Source organism: Chaetura pelagica, unplaced genomic scaffold, assembly GCF_000747805.2.
Source record: "Chaetura pelagica isolate M959 unplaced genomic scaffold, ChaPel_1.0 scaffold435, whole genome shotgun sequence".
Lineage (NCBI taxonomy): Eukaryota > Metazoa > Chordata > Aves > Apodiformes > Apodidae > Chaetura > Chaetura pelagica.
In genome coordinates this window covers 4,995-18,584 of record NW_009953312.1, presented here as the reverse complement: position 1 = coordinate 18,584, position 13,590 = coordinate 4,995, and positions in this window count along the sequence as shown.

Below are 13,590 nucleotides of genomic sequence, written 5' to 3'. Positions count from 1 at the left end.
TCGGACCTGAGTCAAACTGTGACAAGGTTGTAAAAGCATTTTCTGTCTTAGAACTTCCCATCCTAAACAGCATGGGAAGAAGGTGGCAAGGTAGAGAAGGAAACAAACGCATATATCCAATCGGAGGGGGTTTTAACTACAGAATCATAGAATCATTAAGGTTGGAAGGGAACTTAAAGATCATAAAATTCCAACCCCTTGCCATGAGCAGGGAACCCTGCCACTAGAACAGGTTGCACAAAACCTAGTCCAACCTGGCCTAAAAAACCTCCAGGGATGGGGCATCAACAACCTCCCTAGGCAACCCATTCCAGTTCGTCACCACCCTTATAATGAAGAATTTCTTCCTGATGCCTAACCTACATCTCCTCTCTCTCAGTTTAAAAACATTACCCCTTGTCCTATCACTGTCTTCTCTGATGAAAAGCCCCTCCCCAGCTTTCCTGTAGGTCCCTTTCAAGTACTGAAAGGCCACTATAAGATCTCCCCAGAGCATTCTCTTCTCTAGGCTGAACAGCCCTAACTCTCTCACCCTGTCTTTCTAGCAGAGGTGCTCCAGGCCTTTGATCATTTTGGTGGCCCTTCTCTGGACCCTCTCCGGGATGTCCATATCTTTCTTGTCCTGAGGGCACCAGTGCTAAACACAGTACTCCAGGTGTGGCTTCACCAGAGCAGAGGGGCAGAATCCCCTTCCTGGCCCTGCTGGCCACACTTCTTTTGATGCAGCCCAGGATGCAATTGGCTCTCTGGGCTCCAGCACACACTGGCAGCTCATGTTGAGCTTCTCATCAATTACCAGCCACCAGTCCATCTCCTCAGGACTGCTCTGTAGCCATTCTCCCCCCACCTGTATTTGTGCCTGGGATTGTGCCCACCCAGTTGCAGGACCTTGCACTTGGCCTTGTTGAACTTCATGAGGTTGGCACTGGCCCACCTCTCCAGCCTGTCAAGGTCCCTCTGGATGGCATCCCTTCCCCCTAGGGTGTCAACCACACCACACAGCTTGGTATCATCAGCAAAGTTGCTGAAGATACACTCAACACTCTCCAGCAAAGATGTTAAACAACACTGGTGCCAATATTGACCCCTAAGGGACACCACTTGTCACCTGCCTCCATTTGGACACTGAGCCATTACTCTCTGGGTGCTGCCATCCAGCCAATTACTTATCCATGAGTGGTCCATCTGTCAAATCCATGCCTTGTCAGTTTGCAGACCAGGATGCCATGTGGGACAGTGTCAAACACCTTGCACAAATGGTACATGATGTCAGTTGCTCTGCCACCATCCACCATCTCTTTGCCTTGTTGTAGAAGGCCACCAGATTGGTCAGGTGTGACATGCCCTTAGTGAAGCCATGTTGGCTGTCACCAATCACATCTTTATTTTCCATGTGCCTTAGCAGACTTTCCAGGGGGATCTCCTCCATGACCTTGCCAGGCACAGAGGTGAGACTGCCCAGCCTGTAGTTCCCTGAGTCTTCCTTTTTCCCCTTTTTAAAAAACAGGGCAATGTTCCCTTTGCTCCAATCAGCGGGAACCTCACCAGAGTGCCATGACCTCTCAAAGATGATGGACAGAATCTTAGCAATTTCATCTGCCAGCTCCCTCAGGACCCCTGGGTGAATCCCATCAGGTCCCATAGATCTACGGACCTTCAGGTTCTTTAGATGGTCATGAACCTGCTCTATACCCACAGTGGGGGGTAATTCACTTTGCCAGTCCCAGCTTTCACCTGCTGTGGCCTTTGTGTTGTGACTGGAAAACTTGCCAGAGAAGACTGAAGCAAAGAAATCATTGAGGACCTCAGCCTTCTCAATATCCTGTGTTGCTACTTTGCCCGTTTCCTTCAGGAGAGGACCTACACTCACCCTGGATGTCCTTTTCTCCCCAACATACCTAAATAAGCTTTTCTTATTGTTCTTAACATCTCTGGCGACATTTGATTCTAGCAGGGATTTATCTCTCCTCACCTGATCCCTAGATGCTCAGACAACCTCTCTGTAATCCTCCCAGGATACCTGCCCTAGCTTCCACCCCCTGTGTGCTTCCTTCTTCAGTTTAAACTTTTCTAGAAGCTGCTTACTTATCCACACCAGACTCCTTTCTAGTTGACTTCTTAGATAGAATGCAACGCTCTTGTGCCTGGAGAAGGTGATCCTTAAATTTATCAGCCAGCTTGCATGGGCCCCTCTACCCTCCAGGATGTTAGCCCAAGACATTCTCTTGAGCAGTTCCCTGAAGAGGCTGAAATTTGCCCTTTTGAAGTCAAAGATAATAAGCTTACCGTGAGCTCTTCTTGCTGTCCTAAGGGTCTTGAATTCCACCATTTCATGGTCACTACAACCTAAGCTGCCCTTGAGCTTAGCATCCATCACCAGCCCTTCCTCATTGGTGAGGACAAGATCCAGCATAGCACCTCTCCTTGTTGGTTCCTTGATTGTTTGGGAAAGGAAGTTATCTTCCTTGCACCCTAAGAACCCCCTGATTGTTTGCACTTAGTAGAGTTGTTCGTCCAACGGATGTCAGAGTGGTTGAAGTCTCCCATGAGCACCATGGTTTGTGAATGTGAAGCTGCTCCTATCTGTCTATATAGTGCCTTGTCTATATTATCCTCCTGCTTAGGCAACTGTGAAGGACCAGGTATTTCCTCACACAAACATAAAATGCCCTTTAGGTCAGCAGTCATAACTGACTTAAAGATGGCTGCTCCACGTGGCACTCTGAATCCTCTCCTGGCTGCCTTCTCTGCCAGAAAACAACAACTCGGATGCCCTGAGGGGGCAGGTGCTGCGAGAGAGGAGCCGTGGCGGGAAAACAGCAAAAAAACATTGCAAACTGTAAGGCTGCAATGGCGGAACGAAGTCCCCTTCTGATTAGCTGAGAAGCCTAGAAATACGAAACCAGCCAATTGGGAGCAAAGGAGACCTATAAAGAGACAGTGTGCACGCTGCTTCTCGGCGCGGTTTTCCAGAGACACTGAAGCTGCTGCTGCCGTCACCGCCGCTTCTGCTGCTGCCACTGCTACCACTGCTGTTGCCGCCACAGCTGTTGCCGCTTGCTTTGGGGGGCTGACCTGTTCCTTGGAGTGCCTGCCAGCCTGAGGTCCCCAGCTCATTGCTGCAGCCCGAGTCCCGGCTCTTGCAGTCCCAGCTCTCGCCTAATCCCGGTTTGCTCCAGCTAGACCTGTCTCGACCCAGCTCGTCTTGCTGCAGCTTTTCCTGCCAGCTTGCCTGCATTGCCTGCAGCTACCCACCTCAGGAACCTGCCTGCTGCTGAATATGTGTGGTGAGACTAATTCCTGCCACCCCTGGTTCCAAAACCAGGTTGCAGGGGAAGGCATAACTCTCTCCCTAAGGTATTCCTGTCTCACCTGCACACAAACCGTGACCCTATAAGGGACAAGCATCAGGCATATCCCTCCTCTCTCCTCCTCTCATAGATAATCAAATAAGGTGTGTAAATAAGGTGAACCTATATGTAAGTATTAAGATATATATATGTTCTCGTTATTTGGTGCTTAAAAGATATTTCACAGCTCGTATGTGCTTTAATTACCCTTTTTGAACCTCCTGCCCCAAATTTCTTGGTTTTCCCCACAATAAACCGTGCATTCATAAATTCTAATTGGGGATTGACTGCTGTTATTGGAAATATTAGGAAGTACTGAGCAAGTCACTCACTTGAAAAGTCAGTGCTAAAGCTCACTGCTCCTCTGTGAGAGGCAAGAGCCACATGTGGACCTCTCAGCAGATCCTGACAAGCTAAATACACTCCAAAAGGAGATATAATAGGTCACAGATCGCGACACCAGCCCGTAGCAAATCCTCACTGTGATGTCACCTTGGCCTTTCTTCCCCTTAATCTTAACCCATAAGCTCTCTGTTGGCTCCTAATCCGTTTCCAGGGACAGCTCCATGGACAGATTAATTTATTTGAACCCTATCTTAAGCAAATATATAAAGAAGTTGTTAGGAAATAATATTAGATGAGCACTTAATTATATTACTATGGGGCATGCCATAATTTATTCTATTGTGATGCCTGTTTTATTGATACATGGTTGGGAGTTGAACATTAATAGTTAAAAATTATTTGGAAAAACAAAACAAAACCCCTCAAAAATAGTGTTTAGGCAAACAGTTAGTGAAAAAGTTTTTCATCCTCAAATGTAACTCCTGGAAGAGTATATGTTAGTATTCACATATTATTCTATCACAGCCAGTAACAGATTGGATACACAAACAGAACAATCCTACAAAAGAGTGTTCTAAACCATATGTGATAGAAAAGATGAAACAGACTTTTAATTTGTGGTGCAATGACTTCCATTTGATCACTTTTGAACATCTGGAAAAGTGCATCCTGCAATAAATGTCAGTTTTGCATAAATAGAATATATTTTCATCTGAATTTCATTTAGATGTCTACAATAATAAAAACAAGGGTGGACCCAGGCTTAATTTTTTTTTTCCTCCTCTGGAATATTGTGTTACAAATCACATTTTGGGTTTTTGGCTTTTCATAAGCTGCGTGATCCTGTGAATTGACTGAAGAGCTATTCACTGTAACATCTGTAGTCAGAGTTGAATTGTTTCCTCTCTTAATTTAATACTTCTAAAAAAAAAATAAAAAAAATTGCCAGTAGAAGTGTATGCAGCTGTAGGGAGAATTGTCAGCTTGGAAATGAGTTCTAAACCTTCAGAATAGTTTGTGTCTGACAAATACAAGATGCATATTTTGGGTAAATTTATTTTTTATATTTTCTACCCTGTTTATCCTCCTCCATATGATCTATCTGAAAATGGGTATTTAAGTAAATCTCTATAACAGGCATTTCAAATAAAAATTTTTGTAAGGAATATGTTAGAATATATAATAATGAGCTTAGTATCCATTGTATGCCCTTATTCTGCTCTCAGTTTTGCCTAGAAGAGTTTTTACTAGTCTTGCTTAAATAATAAGTTAGGAATTAAATATATTAATCTTACATACATAATTTTTATTCCTTCTATTTCCCACTGGTTTAATATTAAAAAAAAAACTCTGTAAGACTTCAGAGGTTTATTTAATAATGGGAATTTTGGGGTTCAGAAACAGAAAGAAATGTCTGGATCTTTCAGACTTCCAAGGTGAACAGCAATGATTTTAACCATTTTTTGACTGAGAGCGATTTAAAACTTATTGCTATGTGAATAGTCACTGTTCTTTTCTGTATTAGAAAGAAAATAGCTGCATGTGGTTGTTTCAATCGAAATATCAACGGCCTACAAAATTTGCTAAAGTGGACAAAAAACCTCTAAAATTATGATGGACAAGATGGATACAATGTAACTGTAAAATCCTTCATTTTTAAACACATAAAGTGACAAGAGTTCTATGCAGAACACAAGGCAGCCTTTGGTGATAGTTTTACAAGTATGTTGTTGCAGAAACACTTCACAAATTTCCATGCTGCTCTTTAGATGTGTTTCCCAGGACCTCATATGACTCTCGTGTGTAGATTACTAGTACCATAGTTAGAATATATTCATTTCCATGGATTTAGAAACTCCAGTGGCTTGCCTTTGGCGAAAGATGCCAGTGACACTCATCCAACTTACTAGAATGCAGGCTTGTACTTCTGTGTCAGTAATGCCATTAGTATTTCAAGATGAAAGCTAAATTGATCTTTTGGTATTAACTGAGAGGGTGCAGAACTAAGCCACTTAGTGAGAAACATATTTAAATTTGAAAGACATTAAAAACATTTTACTTCAAAGCAGTCAATACTGCCTGTGTAAATACAACTGCTGCTATATATATCTGAAACTAATAGGTCTCTAGCTTTGAAACATTGAATTAAAATTCAATTATCAGTAAAATCTATGTTAATTATGCATATACTAAAAGAAAAGCAACCAGTGAGTCTCAAAAAAAGTGGACTGTCTGTGGAAAAATTTATGTCAGTGAAAAATAGTTTACAATCTTCACAGCTGTTTTAATTAAAATATATTTTCAAGGTTTTTTTTGAGGGGGTTGTTTGTTTGTTTATTGTGGCTTGTTTTTTCAAATATCCTTTGTTTGCTTGTTGTTTTTTTTTGCCCTTTTATACTTAGAATACTTTCACCTGAATCATAATAATTTCATCTCTTTGTAATAGTGTGCCTTTAATTATCTCGTCTTTATTTTGTTTGGTGGAAAATTATCTAGTTATGCTAAGATTTCCTCCCATTTGCCTGAACAGTATTGGAGAAAAAGTCACCAGTTTCAGTGTTGGTCTTAATTTTTGAAAAAAGAAATGGTGGATAAGATTTTGACAGTGATCATGACAAAGAAAATAGTGGCGAAACAACATTATTATTATTTATTTCTAAATTGACAGTAATATTTGAAATAGAAAACATATATTGGGAAAATGGGCATTAGGTATGTTCCACCTGCAGATACGTACATTTATGGAGAATATTTAGAAATTTGTGGAGAATAAACAGAATACTCCACATTTCTTGTGTTTTATTCCCCTTTCCCTCTACATAAGACTGTATTTTCTCCTTAGTTTGCAAATTATTCAAATCAGTTATTGTCTTATGTATTTGTGCAGGGATCAGTATGGTGGAGACATGTTTTCAATCCGCCCAAAGAGTATCCTGTAAAAACTAAGTGGCCTTTTTCCTTTAACGGTGGTTTGAAAGACTGCAACAGCTCTAATAGCTTTAGCTTTGCATTGAGATAGTTGTTTCACTATGGCAGGATAAAAATATGAACATCAAACTTGATTATAACCCGCTGTAACTTTATGTCAGGTACTAAATGGCAGGTACAAATGGCAAAGATTTTCCTGCATTGTTTACATTCTATTGTTTAAACAGCTACCCCCTATTTCTTCATTTGAAGTACATTAAAAATTGTAATTGCTTGTATATTTGAATGGCTAGCAGTTAAAATCCTGAGCCAACTTCATCTTTTTGGTACTGACTTCATTAAGGCCAGAACTTTACTCTGTGTGTGTATGCCTTTGCACATGTAAATTAGTGCCATCATTATTGAAGTTCAGTGGTGTCTGGATGTTAAAATTTCAACACTGGCATTGTTCCTTCCAGAATTTCATTATTTTAATGAATGTAGGAACAAAGGCACTAACAATTTTAAATACAAAAATAATCTGAAATTTACCATTTGGTGTATTGTTAAAATGTTGTTGAATATAAAATTGAAACTTCTGTGGGACTAAAATGCTTGGTGTGGTCTTATATATTCAGATGCTATGAACTAAAAGACTGGAAGGAATAGCATTCAGTCAAACGTAATGGAATAAGAAAAATTGTGAAAGAGAAAATTAGCCCCACAGGTTCACATGGTTCATCAAGCAAACTAGAATCAGAGAGGACTGCTAGTACTAGTGGCACATTTAACCATGTGCAGTGAGCTCCACCCAGGCCAGAGCATTGCCTTAGGGTCATAAAGTAAAGCTATTGTAAAAATACAGCCAGGCTACTAAAGTAAAAAAAGGAATTTAAAACAAACAATCACAGGACCAGAGACAGAGGCTAAGTACATAATTCCCTCTTTTTGCTGAATAAGAAATGCACAAATTCTAGCTTAAAATTCTTGCAGGTACATGCTCAGTTGCACTCATTTACAACCCAAGTTATCTTCCATCCTGCAGAAGAGAAAGGTAATTTGATAGTTATTCTAACCTGAGGCAAGGGTCTTGCAGGAGAACAGTGGCTGAATCATTCTCTAGCAATGTGTTGGGAATTACATTTGTGACAGTGAATGGACACATTTTTTAGCTGAAAAAACTTGGAGTGACTCCTGTTCTTACTGAGTGTATTAATGGAAGTTACTTGAAAGATACCCCTAGGCAAGCACACAGTTTAGTCTATATCACTGCTGTTCCATTATAAGAACTCATCTCTACTCAGAATCTCTTTCTTTAAAATCTATATTTTCAATCATCCACTAGACTAGCACTCATATTTAATTTTTTAAAAATACAGCCTTGTTTACTTTATGCACTTTATGCAAATGTGTTTTGTGCTACTTAGAGCATTTTTTAATAATGTGAGGCATTTGCAGACACATTCTTGTAAGCCAAGTTAAGAGTAATTTCCATTTCTCAGTCTGATAGCTTACAATTCCAACTTGAAAAAGTCAGTAGCATGACAGAGAGGTTTTACTTGGTTTTGTTCATGTGTTTAGGGATTTTATTTGGTTTAGATTTGTTTGTTACTTACTGCATTGATTGTTGACCTGATTCATGCTTACTAAGAGAGTAAACAAGGGCAAAAAAACATGCAATGGCCATTCTTTCCAATGATACATTATTCAATTCAAGTAAAACTGCATACATACCAGTACTTCAACTGTCACTGACTTACTAAGAAATTTATTTTTCCTTTTATCTTCAGACTTGGTAATATTTTATTTTTTTTTTCAAATAAATAAAGTGCAGCTACATCAATTTCCAGCTAAAACATAGTACTGAAATTCTGTGCTCTTCCTTGCATTTAGAAAAGGCAATTTAGTATACATTCTAGCTCAGTTTTTTTTGCTTTACAGCCTTATTATAAAAGCTACAAGTTCAACATCCTTTCTGATATAACCATCATCACAATTATTTATGTGTCTGTCATTTCCAAATGTCTTAGTACAATATACTTCCTGTAGGACTAAATGTAAGATGACTTGTAAGCTTCAGCTGGTGCAAGGAAAATTCACACCAAGTTCAAGCATCTCTGAAAATAATCCATTAGCAGAATAGGCTGCCTAAACTGACATTATAGCCTCTCAGTAAGCAATTCAGAGCCTAGTTTCCCACACATCAGCTCATTTTCCACAGCCTCCTACCAGGTAATGAGCTTTAGATAACCTCTCCAGTAGGTGATGCAGAGTTCAGTAGCTGGTGACCTTTCTAATATTGCACCTATGCACATTTTGCCAATACAGTTACTGGTTTAAATCCATCAAAGTAAAATCTTTCAGGCTGTCCCTCACTCATGGAATGGAAGGAAAGGGAAGGGAAGGTGGACACAAACTGTCATAAGAGAGGTTGGAAAGGAACCCCAGAATTCATCTGCTCAGAGGAGGGCTAATCTCAAATTTAAATGAGGTTGCTCAGGTCCTTAACCAACTTTTAAATATATCCATGGACAGAAGTTCAAAACCATTTCTGGGCAAACTCTTCCAGTGCTTAACTCACTACAAATATTTTCCTTCTGTGTAGTCAGGATTTCCTTTGCTGCATCTTGCAACCGTTCCCTCTGGCCCTTTCTTGGTGCACCTGCAAGACTGTTCCCTCAATACACCTTGGTAGGTAGTTGAAGGCAGCCACTTAATCCCTTCTAGCCCTCTTTTCTCCAGACTAAGCTTACCCACTTCCCTCAGCCTCTCCTATGCCAGGTGCTTAAGACCCCACTATCCTGGTGGCCCTGCACCAGACTCCTTTCAGTTTATTAACACCTTTCATGCATGAGGGAGCCCAGAATTGGGCTCAATACTCAAGGCATTGCTTCATGAGAGCTGAACATGGAACAAACTTTTCCCTTGAGCTATGGTTGTCACATATCAATGATACAGCTGCAACATGAAACCACAGTTCTGAGGCATGTGTTTGTGGTTCCATACTGCAAGTAATGCTCAATGGTAGTAAGAGTTTAAAGAGAACAATGTAATGACATGCAAAAGGTTTCCATATGTTAATTTTTAGGGTGCCCTTTTTTTCCAGTTAATTCTCAAAGATAATACAGATGCCTAGAGGGCTGCATACACCTTTATTGTGGCCCTTCATGGTGATTCCACTGTCTACTCAAGCTCATGCAGACAGACGTAATAAATAGAGCTTTAGCATGTAAATCCTTGTGCAAGAGAAACTGAGAAATTTATACATTTAGAAATAAATACTGTCTTCATAGTATTATCTTAATGATTAATAACTCATACTGTTCTTTTTTGTAGAATATTTTTCTTTTCATCTTCCATTGGTCATATGTACCTGCATGTGCACAAACACAATTAATCTGCTGTAAAATTTTCTATTGATATGTCTACCAGTTTATATATATTAAAGCTACTACTGGCTCAGATGCTTAGTAGGCAATGTATCTCAAAGATGTTATCTTTTCGCAACTTTGCAATATTTATTCCCAGTCAGTGGCTGACTGGCTACCTTTATAGACGTTTTGGCAGTTGGAGTCATGGAATGGGAGAGAAAATATGGCATGAAAATTCAAATTGGTTGTATTTCAGTTTATCTGTGGATTGTAGGAGGGAAAGGAAGAGGTAGGGAGATGAGAGTGTAGAGTAAATTGTACTCTGAAATTTGACAGGTCTCCAAAGTGCTTGGTAAACAGCGACAAGGCAGAAAACCTTTGGGAGCTTAAAACCAGCTATAAATGCAGTCTAGACCAACAAGGGAAACAGAAACTAGATTTCTCTAATTAATCAGTCAACAACAGCCAACTATTTGTTTGAACTCTTAATTAAAAGTAGCTTTAAATATTCATGGAACACATTGTTTGATACTAAAATTTCCTAACTTTTTTCTGACATGTTTGTTGATTTCCTTTCAGGTTATAATGATCATCCTGAATGAATCTTCAAATAATTTGTGTAACTGGTAAGGTTTCTCCATGGTCAGCTACACTTGGCACAAAATAAATTCTACTTTAAGTTGATCACAGCAATCAACTTTATTTGTTTATTTAGAAGATGCCAATTTACTATATTCCCATCTTTGTGGCTACTAAACTGCACAAGAGGGACATGGCCTTTCTTAAATCACAGAATTTGTTTTAACTTGTTCCAGGACTGGAATAACTTCATTGAAGGCAAAATTTTAATTTTCTTTTACAATGGTATCATTTATAAGACTGTACATGTAAGTCGAAGGAAAAAAAATATCAGCATCACACAGTAAAGAAAAGCCTGAAAAAGATATTTTTTGTTCATTCTAGGCTTCTTCTTTTTCCCAGAGAACATGCTTACAGAAAACTTAAGTCAGTAAGTCTCAAACCTACTGTACCTGTAAGTTTGCTTACTGAATAAATAAAACCATTGCATTCAGCTGTTCATCCTTAAAATGCTGCACAAGTCTGCATTAGATTTGACATGTAATGTAGCGTTACATCTGTTACATAACACAGCATGACTAGCAGTGCTTGGCATTAGAGGTCAGAATTAAGTCAACCAGAGCCTTCATTATACAGCAGAATAACCTAGTTAGGTTGAGGGAGTTTTGTTTTGAGTTTCCTTTCTGAAGATTCTGCTATCCAGAGGTAGATAAGAATTAGACTGCAGTGACAGAAGTTTCTTTGAATAACTAAAAAGTATTTTGACACAGGTATTTTTAAACACCTGTGGGAATATGTGGAACAGCCGACTGTGCAACTTAGACCAGTCTAAAATCTTAGATTGTGTGTTCTCCATTTAAAATAATTTCTTGGAGTCAGCTTGCCATACTCTACAACCTACTGTTCAATTCAAGTTTTCACTTGGACAGAATATTTATTACTTCTTTCTTTTGGAGAGCTAGCAGTGAGGTGTCTTTTAGCCAAAGCTAACATAAAGCTATCTCTAGTAAGATAGTATTACTTGCATGAATAATGATTGTTTGTCCATTCACTTATAGACTTCAATTCTTTCAACAGTGGATTTAAAAATCTAGCTGTTGATTTTTAACTACTGTCATTACATGGGGTGACTGCTGGTATGTATAGTTTATTTCTAGTTTGTGTGCTAATGTCCATCTTAAAAGGAGTGCAGAGGTAGCAGTAGCTTCTGTGGAGTGCTTCTGTGGAGTGGCTAGGGCAGCCACCGAGTCTTCCTCTGAGAGAAATGTGTTCAGATACTTCAAGAAGAAAAGGAGTGGGAAAGAGAGCACAAACAAGAGACACAGCAGGAGAGATCAAGGGACTGTAAATCTGCAGATGAGCAAAAAGCAGAAATTTAGAAAGACCATTTTGAAAGAAAGGGTTATTTCTAGTTTTTTAGTGGAGGAGGGCAAATGTTAATCAGATATTTTTGTCAGTATTTATAGTGCTGAAAACCTTCTTAGAAGGTAAGGTTCCTCCTTGTACCTCAGTAATATGACTAAATCTCTGAGAAGAGCAGAATTTGAGATGCTACATTTCACATCAACCACTGCTTACACAGTTTAACTTTCAGCACTGTGACAGAATGAATAATATATATGATATATATCTTGGCATCTAACTCCATATGGGTATGTTACTCAGAGGAACAGACAAATGGAGATCTTGCAGTGGGTCCAACTATTGAAAGATAGGTGTTTAGCCCTGATTTAGGTCCCTAGTATTTAATATGAGCTGCAGGAACATAGGGAAGTTGTTGAACTGCAAACCTTACCCCTATTGACAAAGTTTAGGCCAGTATAATGTAGTCAATTTTGAACAAATGTATTACTTTCCTGAGCTCTTCTTCAATGCCCTTGCTGAGCTACTGCATCTTGCTGGTCCCACAAGTCCTTGCTTGTCAAATTGTCTACTATAGTCTGGCATCACTATTTATAGTTGGAGGACTAGCTGGAACATTACATGAGGTATTACATTCGCACAAAGTATTTCTAGTGAATGGTAACATTCACGTTGGATATACCATATCATGATGTCACTTGCTATCCAAGGTACATGAAGTCTGTCAAATCAAGTCAGTTAGCACCTGGTTCATCCCAGAAAGATAAAGAACTTCCAAAGCTTAATAAGCCAAACAAATCTCCAATAAAAAATTAAACTAAAGCAAATTCAGTTTGTTTCCCAACATTCTGAAAAGCTTGATTAATTCTCCATATTTTGCACCATATTTTAAATAACATTTAAAGCACTAAATAAATATTTAAAAGCACAACCTAGGAGTGTATAAGCAAACTAGTGAAAAAGTATGTCAGTTTGGAAACATGTAATACAGCATTGATTGTGCAGAAACTACCACTATGCATGTTTTATTTCTCAGGGAAAGGTCTTGCTTCTTTGCTAATTTTTCACAAATTAGTTAACTACCATATTACATATGCCATTTTTATAATACTTTTAAATTACATTTCCATCTACACTGTGATTTTTTTTTTTCAAAGTATGCCTCAACATTTCCTGAAGTAAATTGAAATAGGTTCTGATTTCTTTACAGAGTAAGTATATACTAAATGTTTACAAGACACCTACCTGAATAAATAACTTCCAAGAATAAACTGTTGCAAGTGTGGCTACTAAGAGATGAAGCTGAGTAAGTTAACAATTTGAGACTTTGTTATATTGCTTCCAGTGTCTGACCTATGTTGGTTATTTTCATCCTTTATAAACATTACTTCACCATGTAATGTAGTAAGTGAATAAAAGTATCATGGTAAAGCCCTGAGTCGTTTTCTACTTCATATATATAAGCTTTAATTTATTCAAGAACTTTTACTAGATAAACTAAGCCTTCTGTTGCTGCAAGCATAAGACAATGCATAAGAGACCCGAGTCTGAGCGGGAAGCCTGCGAGGGAGAGGAAGGCTGACGTGGCAGGGGGTGTGGCTGTGAACGGCGGCAAGGTTTAAAAAGCGGCCATTTGGCAGCCTCATCTGAGCACGCGGCAGCGCAGAAGAGAGAGC